The sequence below is a fragment of the Ictidomys tridecemlineatus genome, chromosome 8, assembly GCF_052094955.1.
Source record: "Ictidomys tridecemlineatus isolate mIctTri1 chromosome 8, mIctTri1.hap1, whole genome shotgun sequence".
Lineage (NCBI taxonomy): Eukaryota > Metazoa > Chordata > Mammalia > Rodentia > Sciuridae > Ictidomys > Ictidomys tridecemlineatus.
Genome location: NC_135484.1, coordinates 4,693,114 through 4,699,861, shown reverse-complemented (window position 1 = coordinate 4,699,861; position 6,748 = coordinate 4,693,114). Strand labels below are relative to the sequence as shown.

The window sequence follows — 6,748 nt, the reverse complement described above, 5'->3', positions numbered from 1 at the left end:
TCACCAGTGAGCCTCACTAGAGACTGGGGATGTCACCTGGGACTTCCCTGTGGGTACCTCCCCTGCTTTGGGGAGTGGGTCAGGACGGTGCGCCTCCTCTCAGTCCTACTAGGCAGGTCTGGTGCTGGGAGCTGCCGTTCATTCTCCCCAGGCAGCTCCCTGTTTGCTCCAGGCTGTGTGTCTTCTCCCAAACTGGTGGAGTCACACTGGTGGTAACGGTCACGCCTGCCACTGAGCCCCGTGTGCTGCCTGAAGGAGTTGGCAGGGGCATGCGCAGGGTGAATGGAGCGCTGTCCGTGGGTGAGGGCCACTCGATGGAGCACGTGAGCTGGCCAGTGGGACCTGGGGACTTCTGTGGGGACACTGTGCCAGTTGCTGTGTGCTCCCCAGCCCTGCTTTGCTTTGTAGCTTTCTGTACCCAGACAATTCAACCATGCGTGTCCCTCAGCGCCCTGGGTGGGGTGAGATAGGACTGGGTCTCCTCTGTGCATCCTGCAAGTGCAGGGAAGCCAGGCGCTCACTCTGCTCTCACTACCCTGTAAGGGCTGCCCCCACCAAGCCCTGCTGCCTCATGGGAGGGGTGCAGGTACTGTGAACCTGCTCCTCCCTCCCTCATCAATGCCGTCTCCCCTCTCGGGCTTCAGATCCTCTGGAGTGCTAGAACCTGTCATTAGACTCAGGCTGCTGCAAGGCACTCCTGTCCATGCCTGGTTGCTGAAGATCAGTGGTGCTGGGGATGGAGCCCGGGCCTTGTGCATGCGAGGCCCGCATTCTACCCTTGCACTGTCTCCCCAGTTCTATTTATCTATCTATCTATCTGTCTGTCTGTCTGTCTGTCTATCTATCTATCTATTTATTTGCTTATTTATTTATTTATGAATAACAAGGTCTCACTAAATGGTCCAGGCTGGCCTTGAGCTTATGATCCTCATGGCTCAGCCTCTTTCAAGTTCCTAACAATTTTTAATTAAAACTAAGAGAACATGCCTCAGAGGAGGTCTGTCAAAAAATTTTAGATAAAAGTTTCCCTTTTAAAGTAAAATCGACATAGAACCTTGCTCTGGACCTCTGAATTCATTTGTTGAAGCCTTGACCCTACTGGGAAGGTCCTTGGAGATGGGGCCTCTGGGAGGTGACCAGGGTTAGATGAGACCTTGAGGGTAGGTCCTCTTGAAGTGCCCTTGTAAGGAAAGGGGAGGTGAGGGGACAGTGAGAGGGTGGCCACCTGCCAACCGCGAAGGAAGCCATCGGTAGGGGCTTATTTCCTCAGCTCTGGAGGCTTCAGGCCAAGACCAAGGACTCCTCCGAGTTGGCTTGTGGCCTGGAATGGCCGCCATCTTGCTGTGTCCTCACATGACCTCTTTCTGGGTGCGTGCAGGGAGCCCTCTTAGGAGAACTCCTTCCTGTAGGGTTAGGGCCCATCCTCAGGGCCTCATTTACTCCAATTGGAGTCACACTGGGGATTAGTGCTTTGACATGAATTTGAGGGAGACACAATTTAATTCATATCAGGGGTAATCAATTATTCAAAGTATATGATTGATACCATACGTAAGTAGGTTAATGCACAGGAATGATTTGGAGCCGTGCTTTATAGGAAACCAGTGCTTAGCAGTTGTTCATTGTTTTTATTGGAAGACCCTGTCTTCATCAAAAAATCCGTCTGTATTAGAGAGTGCCCAGACTTTGGAACCAGGTAGAGGATCTCCTGTGGTCTTCACTCAGAGCTGCCTGGGCGGACAAAGGTCCCGGTAACCCCCGTCTCCTGCAGCTGGAGCCTTGATTCCTGCTCTCCAGGACCCCCAGGAGGGAGAGATGTCCCACCCCTTGGCAGCCACGTATGGAATTCTCTACTGTCAGCCTTCCTTCCTGCAGACAAGGAGACCTGCATTAGGAGGTGACAGTGACTCAGGGCTTGTCCCTGGCTTCGCAGAACACTTCAGTTTTACCAGAACGGGGTGGTCTACAAGAGTCGGGGAAACAGATTGGAGAGCCAGGCTGGAGTGAAGCGGGGTTCCCTTGCTCCCCACAGCCTGGGCATCCGTGAGTGTTCAGCAGGTGCCTGCTAAAGGCTGCAGCAGGTGGACCAGACCCAGCTCTCCTCTGAGGAGCCTGTGAGAGCTGCCAGACCCTGAGGTTCCTTGCTTCTTTTCTGGTAAAGAGTAAGAGAAAGAAGAAAAGGGAAATTCAAAGGCAGAAAGAAAGGAAAGAAGAAAAGCAGAAAAACAAGAAAACAATAAAGAAAGAGCAGTAAAGAATGGAGGGGAGAGGGGGAGAGGAAGGAGGAGGAGGAGGGAGGCCGGGGAGGAGGGGAGGAGGGGGAAGGAGCCTGTGGCGCTGTCTCCACTGGGGACCTGGCTCTGGGGAGGCCCGGCCTCACTTCTCACGTGTGTCACCAAATTCATCGTTTTCTGCGCTGACACCTGCTCTTGGAGGCCCTGGGCCGTGTGGGCCTGGCTGCACGGGGGCCTCCAGACCAGGAAGACGGTGACTGCATGGACCCTGGCTGTGAGGACGAGCTGACCAGCCGCCAGGGAGAGAGGAAAGGGGACAGAGGGGAGGAGAGGCGGCCTCGCTGCTGCCACCTTCGCGTCTTCCTCTCTGCGTCCTCCTCCGCCTTTCCCAGTTGGGAAGCGAGGGGCAGAGGTGCAGAGGCGGGTGGCCGCGCTGGACTCTCCATTGAGGCCCAGGGGAGCTCAGGTGCGGTGGCCGTTGGGGCGTGGCCGGGACCTGGAGCACAGGACACACAGGACACAGCGCGCAGACAGGGGCCGCTGTGGGATTTTGAGAGACCTCCTTGGAGGCAGGGGTCAGGACAAACCCCAGTTCTTCCCGTTTTGTTCCTTGGCCTCCGCGTGTTTCCTCCCCAGACAGAAGGTTGGCGGTCCCCAGCTCCCGCAGCCCTGCAGCCCTGGGGACCCTATGATTTTACCCCACACGGAGTGGACTTCATCCTCCAGCAGCTCCCAGGGAGGCCTGTGGGCAGGGAGGCTGCAGGGGGCTGTGGACTGAGCCTCCGCTCCAGCCTCCCAGGGACCACTCAGGAACTTCCAGGTGACAGAACTTAATGACAAAATCCGGGGAACAGAAACCTACCGCTTCCTAAGGAGCTGAGAACCGTGAAGAAATGAAACACTGGCCCCGCAGAATCGGGAATCAGGAGTGGAAGCCGGCAGTTATGGGGCTCTGGCCAGGGTCCCGGCTGCTTTTCAGGGGATAGCTGGCCCTGCCATCACACGAGGATGGGTGTGCACGCAGTGGACCTCCATCAGGAGGTGGGTAGGCGGTTGTCTCAGGGCCAGAGTGTAGACAAATGGTTGGAACACAGCAAGACATCTTGGGATTTAGAGGGTTAAAATTCCCAGGAGTTTGTAAAAAAAACGCCCCCACAAATGAATAATAAAAAACATTTTGGCCATTTGGACATAAATAGAGCAGCTCAGTACACTAGAAATCATGCCTGCAGTGCAGAGACATAAAAGCCCTGAATAATGTATTAACATGTCATGTGAGAAGAGAAAGTGCTAAAGAAATAGTGTAAGAAAAATAAATAAAACCACATTAAAAGTGAACATGTCCCATTTGGTCAGTTATGTCAAACGTAGAACAACAAAAAGCACCATTTGGAAGTTAACAACATTTTTAATTCTACTGGTGCCTTGTCTTTTATAAACTGTATCAAGGTGTGAATGGAGTCCAGGCTGAAGCATTGATTTTTATGTCTGCCTTGAATATAAATACATATTTAAAGAATGTGCAAGGCAGAATGTGTGTAAAATTATTAAATTGGAACTGACAACTCCTTTGCCACCATCGCTTCCTTTAGGACGCAGCACATCCCACTGGGCCCTTCACTCCGTAGGTGTCCCAGGCCTGGGCACCGGGTCCTGGAGGGGATTGTGCTTTATGTGCCTGAATTGGCCTCAGTTTTCCCGTCTGTGAGGTGGGTGTTAGAGTGTCTTCACTTATTATTAACAACAAGAGCAACAAAATGATTGCAAAAAGATTTGCAAAATCTATTTTGCAAAAAATAAAATTTTCTATTGTACATTTTAAGGAGAGAAAAGGAGTCAAATGAACATAAGGAACAATGCCTTTGGAAACAAGGAGCCCAGTTGCCCTGGGGTTTAAGACCAGGGCTTAGGAGACCTGGGAGGCAGAGGAGAGATGGGCAGGCTCCAGGGCTCCTCTGCCCCCTCCCCATCCTGTTTGTATCCTCTGGGTTCAGCCTAGACTGGGAGGTGTTGCAGAGCCAGAGGGAAGTGGCAGGCTTGGGTGGCTGGGGTACACCTGCGCCTGGTAACCTGCACACAGGGGAGTTCCATCTCAGACATGCATGGGTTAGACTGGATTTCTCTCACGCTGGAATCTTGATGAATACGCCATAGGCAGTTGCTGGCAGTGAGCCTACTCTATTATACCATGATATGCATTGCTGTTCTATCTTTAACACAGTACAATAATGACTGTGATGAAAGTAACAATATCTTTTACATTTTAATGGACTGTTACCATTTTCCAAGCACTTTCTCTGATATTATTATCTTAATCTGATTGTGAAACTTACAAGATCCCAATGAGATAGTTGAGACAGTCGTTCCGAGAAGACTGTAGCCCAAACCTTCTATTTCCAATTGAAAAGTGAACAAATAAACTGTTGGTCTTTACATTGTTGCTCCATAGTTATTCACAGTTAGTAATTTTCATTTCAGTTTGGAACAGAGACATGGATGGCGCTGTGATTTGAATGTGTCCCCCCAAAGATGATGTATTGAAAACTTAAACCCCAAGTCATGTTAATGATGTTTCAGGGGTGATGCAGAGGAAGAGATCTGAGTGGCTCACTGGCTGTATCCTCCACCATGTTGTGATGCAGGTAGGAGGCCCTTGCCAACCCAGCAGACGCCAGCACTGTGCTGTTAGACTTTCTAACCTTCAGAAGCATGAGCTAAATTAATGTTTCCTCTTTTTAAATTACCAGGTCTTGAGTATTCTGTTATAGCAACAGAAAACAGACTGAGATGGATAGACTTCATTTAGATTCCAAACTGTCATTAGCATGTAGGATTGCTCACATTCAAGTAGCTACCTATGGAACAATGACACACGAATAGTTTGAAGGCCAATGCTCTTACTTCCAAGCTGTACCTTTCCTTACTTCATAGTCTTATCATAATTGTGGTGAGTAGAAAGCAAGAGGTTTTCACGGGACTGATTTTAACTGGTGCCAACAAGCTCTTTGGTAGAGATTCCTGGCTTGTTCAAGCTTTCGTAAGCCACTGTAACGTAAGAATGGGGAGAAACAACTTAACCTTGGTTCTAAAGTTGAAACCGACCTACTTAAAAAAAAAATCAAATCTCAGAAATACCTGTTGTGGAGGTGGCATGTGCTGTCAAGTGAAGATAAGATTCGAAGCAGGAAGTTCAAGTCTTGGCACCACAGCATTGGGTGGGTGACGTGGCCTCTGTAATATGGTTCTCTTCTGTATGAGATAGGAAACTAGTAGCCACAGTAGTTAAGGAAAACCTCTGTGATCATGGGTGAGCAGAGGAATGCTTCACTGAGAGACACGAGCAGGAAAATGAATCTAAACACCTGACAGGATGCTCGTGAGGCTCTGTTGCCTGGACTTATTCACGTGGGACTCCCCCATGGTTAGTTTTCACCAAGTCAGTCCCTGTAATTTCCAGACAAATTCATTTTCCCCACCTTTTTGAGGTACTGCATGAAAAGCCTTATGTTCTTGTAAATACAGTTAAATGAATGTGTACTATGCCCAAACCCATCCAAACCCATGCATTCACCACGGCAACTGATTTAATGGACATCACTCTTTATCTCCATGTTCATATTGCTGGTTCTTGAGACAGACTCCGGCATACTTGTTCACATTGGCTATGATTTTTGTCAAGACAATAATAAATGGATGAAAAATTAAATTGCTCTCTGAAGCCTTCCTTGGATGAAGTCATATCCCCTCGGCAGGGCAAGGCCTCATGGGTTCTTTTAGGTTTATTTGCTTATTTATTTTGTAATGTTGCTGCTGCAGCTGCTGCTGTCATAACCGGTATATTTTTGAAATAGTAAAATTGTAGTCAGACAAATGTGTTAAGGAGATAACTCCCCTGGTTTAGTTCCAGAACTGAAGAGGATGCTGTGATACCCCAAACTCTGATGGGAATCCAATTCTGTGGAGACGGTGGAAATGGTGGCAGAAGCCTCGGATGCTCATTTGTTTTGTTTCAGACGTAACATGGAATGTTCTGTCTAAGATAAAACACATCATTACTAATGATGGCATCTATCATTCTGTCGTCTATTTGAAGCTCCTAGAAGAGGGAAAAATGCAAAATAAAATTTGTTCCATTGTACAAAAAAAAAAAAAAAAGCAAATGCCTCATCTAGAAAGTTTTATTCAACTACAAAATATCCTGAAAGTTTCATTTAGCTGACTAAAGAGAAAATGTAGTAAATAACTAAAAGAAAATTACTAAGAAATGCTTAAAGAAGGCTTAGGTTAGCTGCTTGGGGACTAGCAAAATAGCAATTAAGTTTATAGAATGAAGGGATTAAAAGTAACACAAATGAAAAGTAGAAGGAAATGAACTCCGTTCTAATCTCTAAAAATGGCTTAAATAAAATGCTCATTATAGGGTGGGTTTATGAGGCACACAGCTGAAGGATTAGGGTGCATGGATTTAAAAGACCAGAAACCAACTTCTGACTACGCTGGCACAATGCGGGCAG

The 6,748-nt window shown here is 48.3% G+C and overlaps 1 long non-coding RNA gene across 1 annotated transcript in view; it reads right to left on the bottom strand.

Annotated features, from left to right (window-relative positions):
- Positions 1-4,037: 4,037 nt before the first annotated feature.
- LOC120889192 (uncharacterized) overlaps positions 4,038-6,748 on the bottom strand; it is a 37,057-nt gene continuing 34,346 nt past the window's right edge. Inside the window, exons 2-3 of the long non-coding RNA XR_013424693.1 lie at positions 5,370-6,268; positions 4,038-5,279 (exon numbers count right to left, since the gene is read on the bottom strand). This is a non-coding gene — a long non-coding RNA (uncharacterized LOC120889192). The remainder of the gene's footprint in view (positions 5,280-5,369; positions 6,269-6,748) is intronic.